This window comes from Podarcis gaigeae, assembly GCF_964106915.1.
Source record: "Podarcis gaigeae genome assembly, chromosome: 14".
Classification (NCBI taxonomy): domain Eukaryota; kingdom Metazoa; phylum Chordata; class Lepidosauria; order Squamata; family Lacertidae; genus Podarcis; species Podarcis gaigeae.
This window is the reverse complement of record NC_139690.1, coordinates 2,085,099-2,100,449: the sequence shown is the minus strand read 5'-3', so window position 1 is coordinate 2,100,449 and position 15,351 is coordinate 2,085,099. Positions and strand designations below refer to the sequence as shown.

The 15,351-nt window shown below is 46.2% G+C and overlaps 1 protein-coding gene across 1 annotated transcript in view; it reads left to right on the top strand.

The window, feature by feature from the left end:
- The window catches only part of LOC310831559 (thrombospondin type-1 domain-containing protein 4-like), a 115,112-nt gene that overhangs the window by 72,252 nt on the left and 27,509 nt on the right, over window positions 1-15,351 (top strand). The gene's annotated exons all lie outside the window — the stretch shown is intronic.

Sequence of the window (15,351 nt, the reverse complement as noted above, 5' to 3'; positions counted from 1 at the left end):
GATGTCAAAGAGATAAAGAATTACCTGACATTCAGAAGACATCTTAAGGCAGCCCTGTTCAGGGAAGTTTTTAATATGTAATGCTATACTGTTTTTAACACTGATTGGGAGCCGCCCAGAGTGGCTGTGGAAACTCAGCCAGATGGGCGGGGTATAAATAATAAATTATTATTATTATTATTATTATTATTATTATTATTATTATTATTATTATTATTAACAATAATAATTCTTATTGACTGATGTTTGTTTTTGTTCTTTTTTTGTATTTCAGTGTATCTCACTGGTCATTTTGAAGGCTATGGAGTGGTGTTTAAAAGTTACAGCATGCTCTAGGAGTTAAAGTGTTGTTGGGAGACCAGGATTCGAATCCTCACTAAGCCATGAAGTCCACTAGGTGGCCAGTCATAGTCTCTCAGCCTAACCTACCTCACAGGATTGTTGTAATAATAATAATAATAATAATAATAATAATAATAATAATAATTTATTTATACCCCACCCATCTGACTGGGCTTCCCCAGCAACTATGGGTGGCTTCCAAAAAAATATTAAAATACTGTAATACATCATACATTAAAAGCTTCCCTAAACAGGAATGCCTTCAGATGTCTTCTAAAAGTCTGGTAGTTGTTCTCTTTGACATCTGGTGGGAGGGTGTTCCACAGGGAGGGCACCACCACTGAGAAGGCCCTTTGCCTGGTTCCCTGTAACTTTGCTTCTCGCAGTGGGGGAACCGCCAGAAGGCCCTTGGTGCTGGACCTCAGTGTCCGGGTAGAACGATGGGGGTGGAGACGTTTCTTCAGATATACTGGGCCGAGGCCGTTTAGGGCTTTAAAGGTCAGCACCAACACTTTGAATTGTGCTCGGAAACGTACTGGGAGCCAATGTAGGTCTTTCAAAACCGGTGTTATGTGGTCTTGGCGGCCGCCCCCAGTCGCCAGTCTAGCTGCCGCCTTCTGGATTAGTTGTAGTTTCTGGGTCACCTTCAGAGCATGCACCACTCTGGCGAGGCAGTCCGCTGGCAGGTAGGGTCTCAGCCTACTTACCAGATGGAGCTAGTAGACAGCTGCCCTGGAAACAGAATTGACCTGCACCTCTATGGACAGCTGTGAGTCCAGAATGGCTCCCAGGCTGCGCTCCTAGTCCTTCAGGGGCACAGTTACCCCATTCAGGACCAGGGAGTCCCCCACACCTGCCCACCCCACCCTCATAAACAGTATTTCTGTCTTGTCAGGATTCAGCCTCAATCTGTTACCCACCATCCATCCTCCAACCGCCTCCAGACACTCACACAGGACCTTCACCACCTTCACTGGTTCTGATTTGAAAGAGAGGTAGAGCTGGGTATCATCCGCATATTGATGAACACCCAGTCCAAACCCCCTGATGATCTCTCCCAGCGGCTGCATGTAGATGTTGAAAAGCATGGGGGAGAGGACAGAACCCTGAGGCACCCCACAAGTGAGAGCCCAGGGGTCTGAACACTCACTCATCCCTCCCCACCACTTTCTGAACACGGCCCAGGAGGAAGGAGTGGAACCACTGTATGACAGTGCCCCCAGCTCCCAGCCCCTCTAGATGGTCCAGAAGGATGTTATGGTCGATGGTATCAAACGCCGCTGAGAGATCCAGCAGAACTAGGAAACAGCTCTCACCTTTGTCCCTAGCCCACCGGAGATCATCAACCAGTGCGACCAAGGCAGTTTCAGTCCCATGATGAGGCCTGAATCCCGATTGGAAGGGATCCATATGGTCTGCTTCTTCCAGGCGCGCCTGGAGTTGTTCAGCAACCACTCGCTCAATCACCTTGCCCAAGAATGGAAGATTTGAGACTGGGCGATAGTTGGCCATCGTGGCCGCATCTAAAGATGGTTTTTTAAGAAGCGGTTTAATAACCGCCTCTTTCGGTGGGTGTGGGAAGGCTCCCTCACAGAGGGAAGCATTCACCACCCCACAAAGCCCATCGCCCAGCCCTTCCCGGCTAGCTTTTCTAAGCCAGGATGGGCAAGGATCAAGGAGACAAGTGGTTGGTTTCACTCGTCCAACCAGCCGGACCACATCCTCGAGGGTAACAGATTGGAACTGATCCCTCGCAACTTGACTAGACAGGACTCTAGCACTCTCCTGCCCCGGCTCTGCTCCCACGGTGGAGTCTACCTCCTTCTGAATCTGAGCGACTTTATCTGCAAAAAAACTTTGCAAAATCATTGCAGGAGAACATGTGGCCCGTACTGGGCCCCGATGTAGCAGTTGGTTCCGCTAAATTGTGAACCACCTGAAAAAGTCTCCTGCTGCTGTTTTCCGCAGATGCAATAGAGGCGGTGAAGTTGTGAGGTTAAAATAAGAGGAGAGGGGGCCAGGTATGCTGCCTTGAGCTCCTTGAATAAAAGACTGGAAATAAATGAGACAATAAACAAACCTTAACTCCTTACCTTTAAAAGTATTTATCTCTGAACTTCCCGCAATTTTTAATCCTCCTCCCTTTATAGCCCTAAGACCAAAGTGAATTAAATCATGCAGTGCATGGAGAAGGTGGATGGGGAGAAGTTTTTCTCTCCCTCGTAACTCTCACACTCAGGGACAGAAAAAAGAAAGGACTTGGTCATGCTGGGCATAGCTCAGTGATGGGACTGGCTCCCACAGGAGGCTGTGGCAGACACCAAGCTGGGTGGCCTTAACAGAGAAAGGGGCAGGATCGTGGAGGAGGAGGCAGCTTTCAGTGCCCAGGCTTTGCCTCCACGTTGGGGGCAGCCCTTCTTGTGAAGGCCGGATGCTGGAAACCCCCAGAGGGGAGAGAGCTGCTCTTGTCTTGGGTCCTGCTGGCAGGCTTCCCACTCTGCTTATAAAACTTCTTCATGTATTCAGTGCAAAATATCCAGTCCTCCTTATATCTTATATCATTTTGATTTACAGATAGGTAGCCGTGTTGGTCTGCCATAGTCAAAACAAAAAAAAAAATTCCTTCCAGTAGCACCTTAAAGACCAACTAAGTCAGTTCTTGGTATGAGCTTTCGTGTGCATGCACACTTCTTCAGATACCAAGATATCTGAAGAAGTGTGCATGCACACGAAAGCTCATACCAAGAACTGACTTAGTTGGTCTTTAAGGTGCTACTGGAAGGATTTTTTTTTTATCATTTTGATTTCTTATGCTAGTGGTCATCCCTGCTAGCTCTGCATATTCTAATAGTTTAATATGCCATTCTTCCTTTCTTGGTACCTTACCTCTTTTCCATTTTTGTGCTAATGACACATGTACGGCAGTTGTTGCATATAGGAACAGAGTCCTTTTTTAGTAACTTCTGTTGTTATTAACCCCAGCAAAAATGCTTTTGGATTTTTAGAAAAGGATTTTTTTTTCTTCAAAAAAAGAGAAGAAGTTTATTATGGATAATTTCCTAATAAATTTTAATTATGCTGCATGACCACCACTTGTGGTAAAAAGTTCCCTCTGCTACCTTGCATTTCCAACAGTTGCCCTTTGTTGATTTTGACATTTTTGCTAGTATTGGGCATCAAATACCACCTGTGCATCATCTTCGTGAAGCTTACTCTTAGCGGGTAAAGGTAAAGGGACCCCTGACCATTAGGTCCAGTCGTGGCCAACTCTGGGGTTGCGGCGCTCATCTCACTTTATTGGCCAAGGGTGTACAGCTTCCGGGTCATGTGGCCAGCATGACTAAGCCACTTCTGGTGAACCAGAGCAGCGCACGGAAACACCATTTACCTTCCCACTGGAGTGGTACGTATTTATCTACTTGCAGTTTGATGTGCTTTCGAACTGCTAGGTGGGCAGGAGCAGGGACTGAGCAACGGGAGCTCACCCCGTCATGAGGATTCGAACCGCTGACCTTCTGATCGGCAAGTCCTAGGCTCTGTGGTTTAACACACAGCGCCACCCGTGTCCCTACTCTTAGCGTGTAGCATGCTGTAAACCTTATATTTACTTTCCATAATTGTTCCCATAGTCTCTGAGGCACACAAAGAAAGGCCTCAGAAGATGATCTCAGAGTCCGGGTAGGTTCATATGTAAAGAAGCGGTCCTTGTGGTATTGTGGTCCTGAGCCGTTTAAGACTTTATAGGTCAAAACCATCATTTTGAATTGGGCCTGGTATCAGGAGTAGGCAGGCTGCCGGCATAGAGAAACAGCAAGCAGTGGTAGTAATTACAAGAAGATTTATTGTCTACAGCCAATTATTATCGGAGCTGTGTTCTCTAGCGACTGTATAGCATAGTTCCATTGAAACGTCTGAACTTGAGTCCCTCCCCCAGCAGGAAACACGGAATCTCCTGTCCTTCCGCTTCTGGGGTCGACACATGTCTCTGGCCCTTGCCATTCGTCAAGACCTTGGGCTCACAGGGTTAGCTGCCTCCCCTTCCTCTGAGAAAGAATCCCCCCTCCCAGCAGAGAGTTGGCTTTCTTCCAGCCCGCTCTCACTACCTTGATAAGGCACATTCCTTTCTGAGAAGGGGTTTTTAGCCCACGGCTTTCAACTGAGAAAAAGGCATGTCTCCCTCTTCCACTTCTGCCTGGCTGCCCCCCCCCCCTTAAGCCTGCTCCTCTTGGTTGTAGTCAGTCAAGTCCATGACACCTGGAAACTAATCGGTAGCCAGTGCAGTCGGACCAGGATCGGTGTAATATGCTCAAACCGTCTTGCTCCGGTGAGCAACCTGGACGCTGAATTCTGCAGTAGCTGAAGTTTCCGAACCATCTTCAGAGGCAGCCCTACGTACAACGCACTGCAGTAATCTAACCTTCAGATTACCAGAGTGTAGGGAACAGTAGTTAGGCTCTCCCTGTCCAGATAGGGATGTAGATGGGCCACTGGCTGAAGCTGATGGAAGGCACTCTGGGTCACTGAGGCCACCTGAGCCTTGAGCGACAGCAAAGGATCCAGGAGGAACCCCAGGCTATGAACCTGCTCCTTCAGAGGAAACATAACCCCATCAAGAGCAGGCGACCTCCCACCCATCTGGTCTAGGGAACCCCCCACCAACAGAGCCTCAGTCTTATCTGGATTGGGCTTCTGTTTCTTGGCTCTCATCCAGTCCACTACCAAGACTGGTCCAGCACTTCCACTGCCCCACCTGCAGATGTGAAGGAGAAATAGAGCTGAGTGTCATCAGCATACTGCTGACAACGTACTCCGATCCTGCGGATAACCCCACCCAGCGGTTTCATGTAGATATGTTAAACAACGTGGGGGATAGGATTGAGCCCTGCAGAACCCCACACTGAAGGCTCCATGGGGCTGAAAAACATTCCCCAAGTAACACCCTCTAGGAACAACCATCCAAGTAGGACTGGAACCACTGCAAAGCGGTGCCACCCATCCCTAGTTTGGAGAGTCGTTCCAGAAGGATGCCATGGTCGATGGGATCAAAAGCCGCTGAGAGGTCGAGAAGAATTAACAGGGACATGTTTCCCTTGTCTCTCTCTTGACAGAGGTCATCATACAGGGCAACCAAAGCAGTTTCTGTGCCAAAACCGGGCCTAAACCCCGATTGAAATGGATTCAGAAAATCAGTTTCTTCCAAAAGTGTGTGGATCTGGTCTGCAACCACTCGCTCCAGAACCTTGCCCAAGAAAGGGAGGTTAGCAACTGGCCGATAGTTAGTTTTTCTGAATCCAGGCAATGTTTTTTAAGGAGTGGTTTTAGCACTGCCTCCTTCAAACAGGCAGGGACCACCCCCTCTTGTAAAGAGGCATTGATCACCTCCCTGGCCCAGCCAGCTGTTCCCTCCCTGCTGGTTTTTATCAGCCAGGAGGGACAAGGGTCTAGAGCGCAAGTGATCGCCCTGACTGATCCGAGCACCTTGTCCACATCCTTGAAACTCGTCCACAACTGAAACTCAGCCAACACAACAGGACTAGACTGTGCTCTGGACACCCCATGAGATTCATCTGCTATAACAGCAGAGTCAAGGTCTTGGTGGATGCAAGTGATCTTATCCTCAAAATGCCTTGCAAACGAGTCACAGCGAGCTACTCTTGGTTCTCCCACCTCCTTTGGGCCAGCCTGTAAAAGGCCTGGAAAAGCTCTGCCAGATGACATAATGAGGATGCAATGGAGGCAGCTAAGTAGACTTTCTTTGGGCGTATATTTATTTTTATAACTGAAATTTTACCCAACAATGACAGTTGCATTCTACTTCAAATTTGCAAATCTTTTTTGATTTATTTCCAAACCTTTACATAATTACCATTACTTTGAACAGGATATGCCTTTACTTACTTACTTACTTACTTACTTACTTACTTACTTACTAACTTTTTCACTGACAGGGAGGCAGTGATGCTCACCTGAGTTATATAGATGGCTGCTGAGCCTTTTCTTCCACTGAGGTATTTGCTTCTTCCACATTTCACATCATCAAGGATTCCTTTCTGCTACTGAACTATGTATCAGGTTTTTTTGTTTATTTATTGCATCTATATCCCACCTTTCCCTCCAAGGATCTCAAGGTTCTCCCCAACCTCATTTAATCCTCACAACAACCCTGTGAAGTAGGTTAGGTTGAGAGCCAGTGACTGGCCCAAGGTCACGCAGTGAGCTTCATGGCCAAGTGGTGATTTGAATGCAGGTCCTAGGCTGACACTCTAACCACTACACCACATTGGTTCTGAACTGAAAGTAATTTCATTGGACTGAAAGTAGTGGCCAATAGTCATTTGGGCCTGCAGGTTCAGGAAGCAGGATGCAGGGCAGGTGTCAACCTCTGGTGTTCCTGGATCACCATTATCGTATTTTTCACTCTATAGGACACACTTTACCCCCTCCAAAAATTAAGGGGAAATGTGTGTGCGTCCTATGGAGTGAATGCAGGCTCCTTGGCTTCAGCAACAGCAACGCGAAGCCTCCAAAGCGCAGAGGGAGTGCTCCCTCCGCGCTCCAGAGAGTTTGTGTTGCTATCGCTGAAGCCTGGAGAGCGAGAGGGGTCGGTGCGCACCGACCCCTCTCGCCCTCCAGGCTTCAGGAATAGCCGCCTGAAGCCTTCGGAGCAAGACTCTCCCATCTACAGCAAAAGGAACGTGAAGCCTCTGGAGTGCAGCAGGAACTTGCGCTGTGCTCGGAAGGCTTCAGGCAGCTATCCCCAAGCCTTCGGAGCGCAGGTTAGCATGCTCCTGGGACATCCAGTCGTGGTCTTTGCATGTTGTTTTGCTAGGCCATCTCTGTTGGCTGGGGGAAGTGACAGATCTGGACCAACAAGTATCTCCCACCTGTGAACCTAATTTACTAGGGGTGGTGATGGATTGCAATCCCACCAGCAATAAGGAGATAACGGGCTGCATTTGCATGAGGACAGGCAGGGAGATGTGCAAATATTTTAAAAACTAAAACAACCCACTTAGAATCTTTCCCAACATGAAATAAGGTCTGAGTTAAAAAGAAAGAGCATGAGCTTCTGTCCTTACTGTGATGGGCTGTTCTGACTAGGGCTGATGGGAGCTGTAATTCAAAACTTCTGGCAGGCAGCAGGTTGGAGAAGAGGCTGAATGAGGAAGCGAAGGCTGGGTGTATGTGGAGCTGGAGGACAGAGCTGCCCTCTGGTGCTGTAAAAGATGTGGCTCTGTCACCGGTGTTGAAGAAAGATGCAGTTGCCTGCTTGGTCCCTTTCAGGTGGCTAGGGATCTATTCTTTCATCTTAGACAGCAAAATGTCTTGGGTTGCTTTATATTTGTTGTTGCTGTTTAGTCGTTCAGTCGTGTCCGACTCTTCATGACCCCCTGGACCAGAGCACGCCAGGCACTTCTGTCTTCCACTGCCTCCCGCAGTTTGGTCAAACTCATGTTTGTAGCTTCGAGAACACTGTCCAACCATCTTGTCCTCTGTTGTCCCCTTCTCCTTGTGCCCTCCATCTTTCCCAACATCAGGGTCTTTTCCAGGGAGTCTTCTCTTCTCATGAGGTGGCCAAAGTATTGGAGCCTCAGCTTCAGGATCTGTCCTTCCAGTGAGCACCCAGGGCTGATTTCCTTAAGAATGGATCGGTTTCATCTTCTTGCAGTCCATGGGACTCTCAAGAGTCTCCTCCAGCACCATAATTGTTGCTTTATATAGAGACTTTTAAAAAAGAGAAATGAAAGTTTGGAATCTGAGCTAGGGGAGGTGGCTAATGGGAAACATCCCATTGCCAAAAGTGACCCCCATTCATTGCCCCTATTTCCAGAGTGGTTCCAGAGTGGCCAATCAGATCCTCGTCACGGGTTGGGCTAGTTGGGTCTTCCCAACTCTGCAGCTGTGATTTTATGATTCTTGGCCTTGTGGCTCTTTGAGGGAATGGGAGAGGGAGGTGTCTCCTAACAACTCACAGCACCCTTAACAAACTACAGGTCCCAGAATTCTTTGAGGGAAGCTTTGACAGTTTTTAAAAAATGTATCCTGGTGCTTTAAATGTATGGTGTGAACGTGGCCTTAATCTGGTTTCTGGTGATCATGGTGGTTCTCATTGCTTCCAGCTGGTTACACCTCCTCTGAGAGATCAAGCATTGGAAAATAAATAAACTAAACTGAAGGACAAAAGTGGTTCTTAGAGGAAAGATATCAGCAGCCTTGCATTTTATCAGCGAGATAGTCCTCCACTTCAGATAAGTCCAGTAAACCTGAAAGCCTCAGGAGCTGTTGAATGTCATGACATTCTCCTCTTTAAACACGTGATATGTTAAACAGAAGCTTGCCTTCTAATGATTGCTTCAAAGCTAATGCCCCACTTTAAAATTTGTCTGAGTTGATGTACTGTTTTTAAAAACTTTTTTAAAAAATATTTTTATTCATTTAAGCAAGAACATGCACATAAAATAACACAAAGGAACAAGAAAAAGCTAAGAGAATGAACTGAATGAAAATGAAAACACACACATGAAATATAAAGTGGGTTGTTTCAGCCACATTCTCTGGAAAAAAAATATTACGATTAGTGCTGTGATGTAGTTAACATTTAAAAAAATTGTTTTATATATAATTATCAGGATATTGTCCTCAAGGCGTAATGATCAACTCACTTAAAGCTGATAAATGACTCATAGCATATTTCACAGGAGGCAATTGGAAATTGCTATCATCATTAATATATAAAATAAATGTTTGCCAGGTATTTAAAAATAAATATGTTTTGTTCATCCTGTAGCATAAAAAAGCCAGGCGCCACTCTCAGCCAAGCGGTAGCAAGATTCCAGGGGGTTCCAGGCTAGGATTTGTGCTCCTTTAGAGAATTAAAGACGCACCTTTGTTTTCAGATGCTTTTCTGATGAAGGAAATGTGGCTTTCACCTATTTCGGCAACAAAACTTAGTGGGTTTGGTTGAGATTCTCCCCCAAAGTGACCGGTTTAATCTGTTCCAGCCAATTGTTCTGTTCCTAACTGCTTCTGCCAATTCCTAAAGCACCCAGTCGTCGTCCCCCCCCCCCAATTTGGTATCATCTGAAATGTAAACAACATTTTTGGAAGCACATTCATCTTAATTGTTGAGATTCTCCCCCAAAGTGACAGGTTTAATCTGTTCCAAACTTCCAAATCTTTTTTATCTCTTTCCATATCTTATTATAGTTATCATTAAATAAATTGATGTTTTTTGCTGAAACCCAAATTCCTAGGTATTCTGTTTTTTCCGTTAGCATCAAACAGACTTTGTTTGTAATTCCTGCTTTTCTTGGTCCCACATATTTTTTTACCAACAATTTCGTTTTGCTTTTGTTCAGTTTAAATCCTGACATCTGACCGAATTCATACATTCTTTCCAGAGTTTTTGGTACGCTTTCTAATGGATTTTCTGTTGTTATAATAAGAACGTTCACAAAGGCTTTTAACTTAAAGGATTTATTTCCTAGTGTAATTCCTTTTATTTCTGAGTCCATTCTTATTGTCACCAGTGATTCCAGAACCGTGGTAAACAATAATGGAGAGAGTGGGCAACCTTGTCTGGTTCTTTTCCTTATTTTGAAGCTCTCTGATAATTCATTATGTATAATCAATTTAGCTTTTTGGTTCTTATAAATTGCCTTATTCCCCTTCTGAATATTTTCCCTATCCCCATTGATTCTATAGTTCTTTCCATAAATTTCCATAAAACATTGTCAAATATTTTTTCAGCATCTAAAAACATCAATGCTGCTTGCTTGCCGGGTCTCATCTCTAAATAGTCTAGAATATCGATCACCATTCTCATGTTGTTGCTCATTTGTTTACCCAGTAGAGACCTGGCTTGGTCTTCATTTATTGGTCTTTCAATATTTTCTTTAACCTGTTTGCCACCACATCTGCAAAGTGTTTATAATCATTGTACAAGAGTGATATAGGGCTATAGTTTTTGATTGATGTCAAATCCGTTCCCTTGTTTGGGATCAACGTTATGAATGCTTCTTGCCATGACTCTGGTATCAGCCCCTCCTTTAGTATCTTATGTCTTAAGTGGTGATGAAAGCACATTTTCCAACTTCTTTTAGTAAATTGCCAAGAGTCTGTCCGTTCTGGGAGATTTTCTAGATTTGCCTTTGTAATTGCTTAGTGAATTTCCATCATTTTTATGGGAGAGTTTAAATATTCAATTTTATCATTTGTGATTTTTGGAAATTTACTTTAACTGAAGTATTTTTCTATTTTCTCATCATCTTCCTTTCTTGCTTGGTAGAGATCTTTAAAATATTTTGTAAAACTTTTGCTTATTTCCTCAGGTTCACCAATTGTTTTCCTTCCTTTTATGAGTTTTCCTATCGGCTTTTCTTTTTGTCTCTTCTTTAACTGCCAAGCCAGCATTCAACCCAGTTTGTTAGCAAATTTGAAACTCTTTTGTTTTAACCATTTTAATTTATGTTCAATTTCATGGTTTAAAAATATGGAGAATTTGGTTTGCAACATTTTGATATTTTGTTTTGTGGTCTCGTTTATGGGTGTGTGTTTTTACAGTTCTTTCTCATTTGTACTTATCTCTTTCCTAATTTGCTCCATGTTGTTTTCTCTGATTTTCTTCTGGATGGCACTTGGTTGGATACAGAAACCTCTCATAACAGTCCAGTGGCATCTAGAGGGCATCGAGTCTCCCCTCCCCGGAATTAAGATTTCAGCTCAGTTGAATTCGTTGTTATTTCTGGGCAAAACAAAATGGTGGCTGGCTGCAAACCAAATGGAAGTCTGAGAACTTCCAGGAAAGCCTCTCCTCTTCCCAGAAGGGAGGGGTTGTGAGTGGAAATTGCTTCCCACACTCGCAGGGGGGCATGGCCGGGCCCCACCCTGCATCACTCTGCAATCTGGCTGGCTGGGGGGGGGGGCGTGGTTTAGCTGCATTTAAACGGCCACGGGCCCACAAGCTCATCCTTGTTTTCTTCCGGATTCCTCCGATCACCTGCCCTCCCTCCCTCTAGGTTTCGCTTCTGCTCCTAACCTTGCCATGGACCTCGGTTGGTCTCCTGTTCAAGGGGCCTGGTAGGATTTTTCCCCCCACTTGGCAGATTGGCACCAGCCATTTGGTTTTTTGCCTACCTGGTAGCAAATCGTCACAACTTTGTAAGGTTTGGTGGTTAGGCATTGAAAAATGTGTTGTGTCGGAGGCGAGGTTGTGGCCATCACCTACCCCTCCCTTTGAAGGGTGTTCCGTTAAAGGAATCCGGTGGTTGTGGTTCCTGTCTGATGCCCAGGTGGTGGCTAGGGCCATGGCATGACCCTCTGGTGACTCTAGGGGAAAGCTTCCATTTGATTTGCACCAACAAGCTCCCCCTACAGGCTGTTAACCCTCGTGTGACTCCCTGCAGAGTGGGCAGGAGTCAAGTATAGACTGTTGATGCCAATGCCTAAGCCAATACCACTCACATTCTGTAATCAATAAAGTTGTGGCCTTTTTTAGCCCATTAACTTGTGTCCATGTGTCTTATTTCATCACAAAGCAGGGAGTGGGGCCTTGACTCACAAGTATCCAGCTGCCGAAAGAATTCGCTCATTTGCAGCCAGTGAAAGGGTTGTGTGCTATCTGAGCAGCCCAACTGGACAGTACTGCCCCCCCAGGGGAGGGGGTGTACCAGGAAGGGCCAAGCAGGTGGCGGGTTTGTGCAGTTGACTACCAGACTTAAAAAGATGGTATCACTAGATTAAGTTCATACATTTTGTTGAATGAATTAAACTAAATAGTTTTAACTGGTTTTTGAAAAAATGGGCAATTCATTGTTACTCTTTTGAACTTTATTGTGTTATTATCTTACTTAGAGGGTCATGCAAACCACTATTCTGAATTATGCTTTTTATTGGGGGAGGGGCACTGGGGATGACTTTATAGGCAGGGCCCCCTCCCCAAGGTTTGGGAACCATTGATCCATTTTCTTTCTTTCATCATTCCCCATTTTTGCCTTGTCATTTTAACTCCCTCTCTTTCAAGCCCAGGGCAGTTCCATATGTCAAATCAGAAAATTGAAAAAGGTGCCTCTGCTGCAGTTTGTTCAAAAGAACAAACGAAGCCATGCAAACAAGTCCTGAGTGACAGTTTCTCTTAGGGTTGGTGAACAACACTCTGGTTCATACATGCTTAAAGGGTGGAAATGGATCATAAACCCCAAATGCTGGAAGGTTATGTAAATGATCTCAAAGACGTCAGTGTAACAAGCACCCTGACTGGCAATGGGAGAGGGTGAGTAAGAAAACAAACACTCCCGGGACAAGGAATTTGGGAAGAGCTTCTGAACTGAGGCTTGGAGCTTGCCTTTCCTACTGAAAATGCATATCAGAAATGTTTGTCCCATGCTTTTGTTTTAGCTGAAGAAGGTGTTGCTTTAGGGAGTTGGGGTTGGGGGCTGGCTCTGAACAAAGGAGACCCTAGCTGAGGCACTCTCAAGTCCTTAAGGCCCTGCTTGCATCAGGAGAGAAGGCATGTTTGGCTCTGCTGCATTGTGGGATAGGAAGTTTGCGCTTGTTTCACCTGTGCTATGACAGCTCCTCTGGCTCCCATTCAATTTCAAGGCTGGATTTAAATTGCTGGTTTGGGGGAGTAGCTGGGTTAATTACCCATTGAACCCCTTTTGTATGCTGAGTGAGCAGAATTTGTCATGTAAGTCCTGGTGAAAGAGGAACATAGGAAGCTCCCTTATACCGAGCCAGACCATTGGTCCATCTTGCTCAGTACTGCATACACTGACTGGCAGCAGCTCTCCAGGGGCTCAGGTAGGCGTTTGTCCCAGCCCCGCCTGGAGATGCTGGGGACTGAACTTATAATAATAATTTATTATTTATACCCCGCCCATCTGGCTGGGCCTCCCCAGCCACTCTGGGCAGCTTCCATAAAAACCAAAAATACAGTAAAAGTACACGTTAAAAACTTCCCTGAACAGGGCTGCCTTAAGATGTCTTCTGAATGTCAGGTAGTTGTTTATTGCTTTGACATCTGCTGGAAGGGCGTTCCACAGGGTGGGCACCACTACCGAGAAGGCCCTCTGCCTGGTTCCCTGTAGCTTTGCTTCTCGCAATGAGGGAACCGCCAGAAGGCCCTCGGCGCTGGACCTCAGCGTCCGGGCAAAATGATGGGGGTGGAGACGCTCCTTCAGGTATACTGAAGGCCGTTTAGGGCTTTAAAGGTCAGCACCAACACTTTGAATTGTGCTCGGAAACGTACTGGGAGCCAATGTAGGTCTTTCAAGACCTGTGTTATATGGTCTCGGCGGCCGCTCCCAGTCACCAGTCTAGCTGCCGCATTCTGGATTAGTTGTAGTTTCCGAGTCACCTTCAAAGGTAGCCCCACGTAGAGTGCATTGCAGTAGTCCAAGCGGGAGATAACCAGAGCATGCACCACTCCGGTGAGACAGTCTGCAGGCAGATAGGGTCTCAGCCTACGTACCAGATGGAGCTGGTAAACAGCTGCCCTGGACACAGATTTGACCTGTGCCTCCATGGACAGCTGTGAGTCCAAAATGACTCCCAGGCTGCGCACCTGGTCCTTCAGGGGCACAGTTACCCCATTCAGGACCAGGGAATCCTCCACACCTGCCCGCCTCCTGTCCCCCAGAAACAGTACTTCTGTCTTGTCAGGATTCAACCTCAATCTGTTAGCCGCCATCCATCCTCCAACCACCTCCAGACACTCACACAGGACCTTCACCACCTTCACTGGTTCTGATTTGAAAGAGAGGTGGAGCTGGGTATCATCCGCATACTGATGAACACCCAGCCCAAACCCCCTGATGATCTCTCCCAGCGGCTGCATGTAGATGTTGAAAAGCATGGGGGAGAGGACAGAACCCTGAGGCACCCCACAAGTGAGAGCCCAGGGGTCTGAACACTCACCCCCCATCACCACTTTCTGGACATGGCCCAGGAGGAAGGAGCGGAACCACTGTATGACAGTGCCCCCAGCTCCCAGCCCCTCAAGACGGTCCAGAAGGATGTTATGGTTGATGGTATCAAACGCCGCTGAGAGATCCAGCAGAACTAGGAAACAGCTCTCACCTTTGTCCCTAGCCCGCCGGAGATCATCAACCAGTGCGACCAAGGCAGTTTCAGTCCCATGATGAGGCCTGAATCCCGACTGGAAGGGATCCAAATGGTCCGCTTCTTCCAGGAGTGCCTGGAGTTGTTCGGCAACTTGGGACCTTCTGCTTGCAAGGCAAATGCTCTACCCCTGAGCTACGTGTTACAATCACATACACAACCTTTGCATAATCCCTTCTGTGAACATGGAGCCTCTGCTTGTTCTTTGTTGCTCCAGTCTGAAGAACTGGAAGTTGGAGGGAACCAGAGGTAACAATGATTCTGAAAACCAGCTGAATGACAAGTGAGTGCCCTTGAGTTTGAATCCCACTTGCTGGTTTCCCACAGGCATCTGTTGGCCACTGCGAGAACAGGAGGCTGGACTAGAGGGGCCACTGGCCTGATGCAGCAGGCTGCTTTTAAGTTTTTATAAATTGAATTTAAAATGTTTTTAATTACTTTTTAAAATCTGTTTTTGCTGATAATTTTAATATTTCATGTAAACCACTTAGAGGTTTTGCTGCAATCAAGCAGCGTGTAGGATTTGCTGTTTATTTATTTTATGGTAGTACAACAGTGTTTCCCCTCCAAATATATCTTTATGCAGAATGAAAGCCTCTTGACTTCTAAATCAGGAGTAGCTCACATGGTGTCCTCCACAGCATGGTCAGTAGGTCAGCGATGCTGGAAGGTCTCCATGTTGGCTGCCGCCGTTGACAGGGAGGAAATTTATTGCAACCTAAAGCAATACAATGTCCCATGGTTGAAGCAAAGTCTTCAGGGATATGTAACAGTGGTGGAGGCAGGAAGGGTTTTGCGCATTGGTCCTTTCTTGGACATCTAGGTTCTTAAAAGGTTTCAAAGTGCACTGGAGAGACGGCAACATTTGCTCTCCTGGGGCAGGTGCTG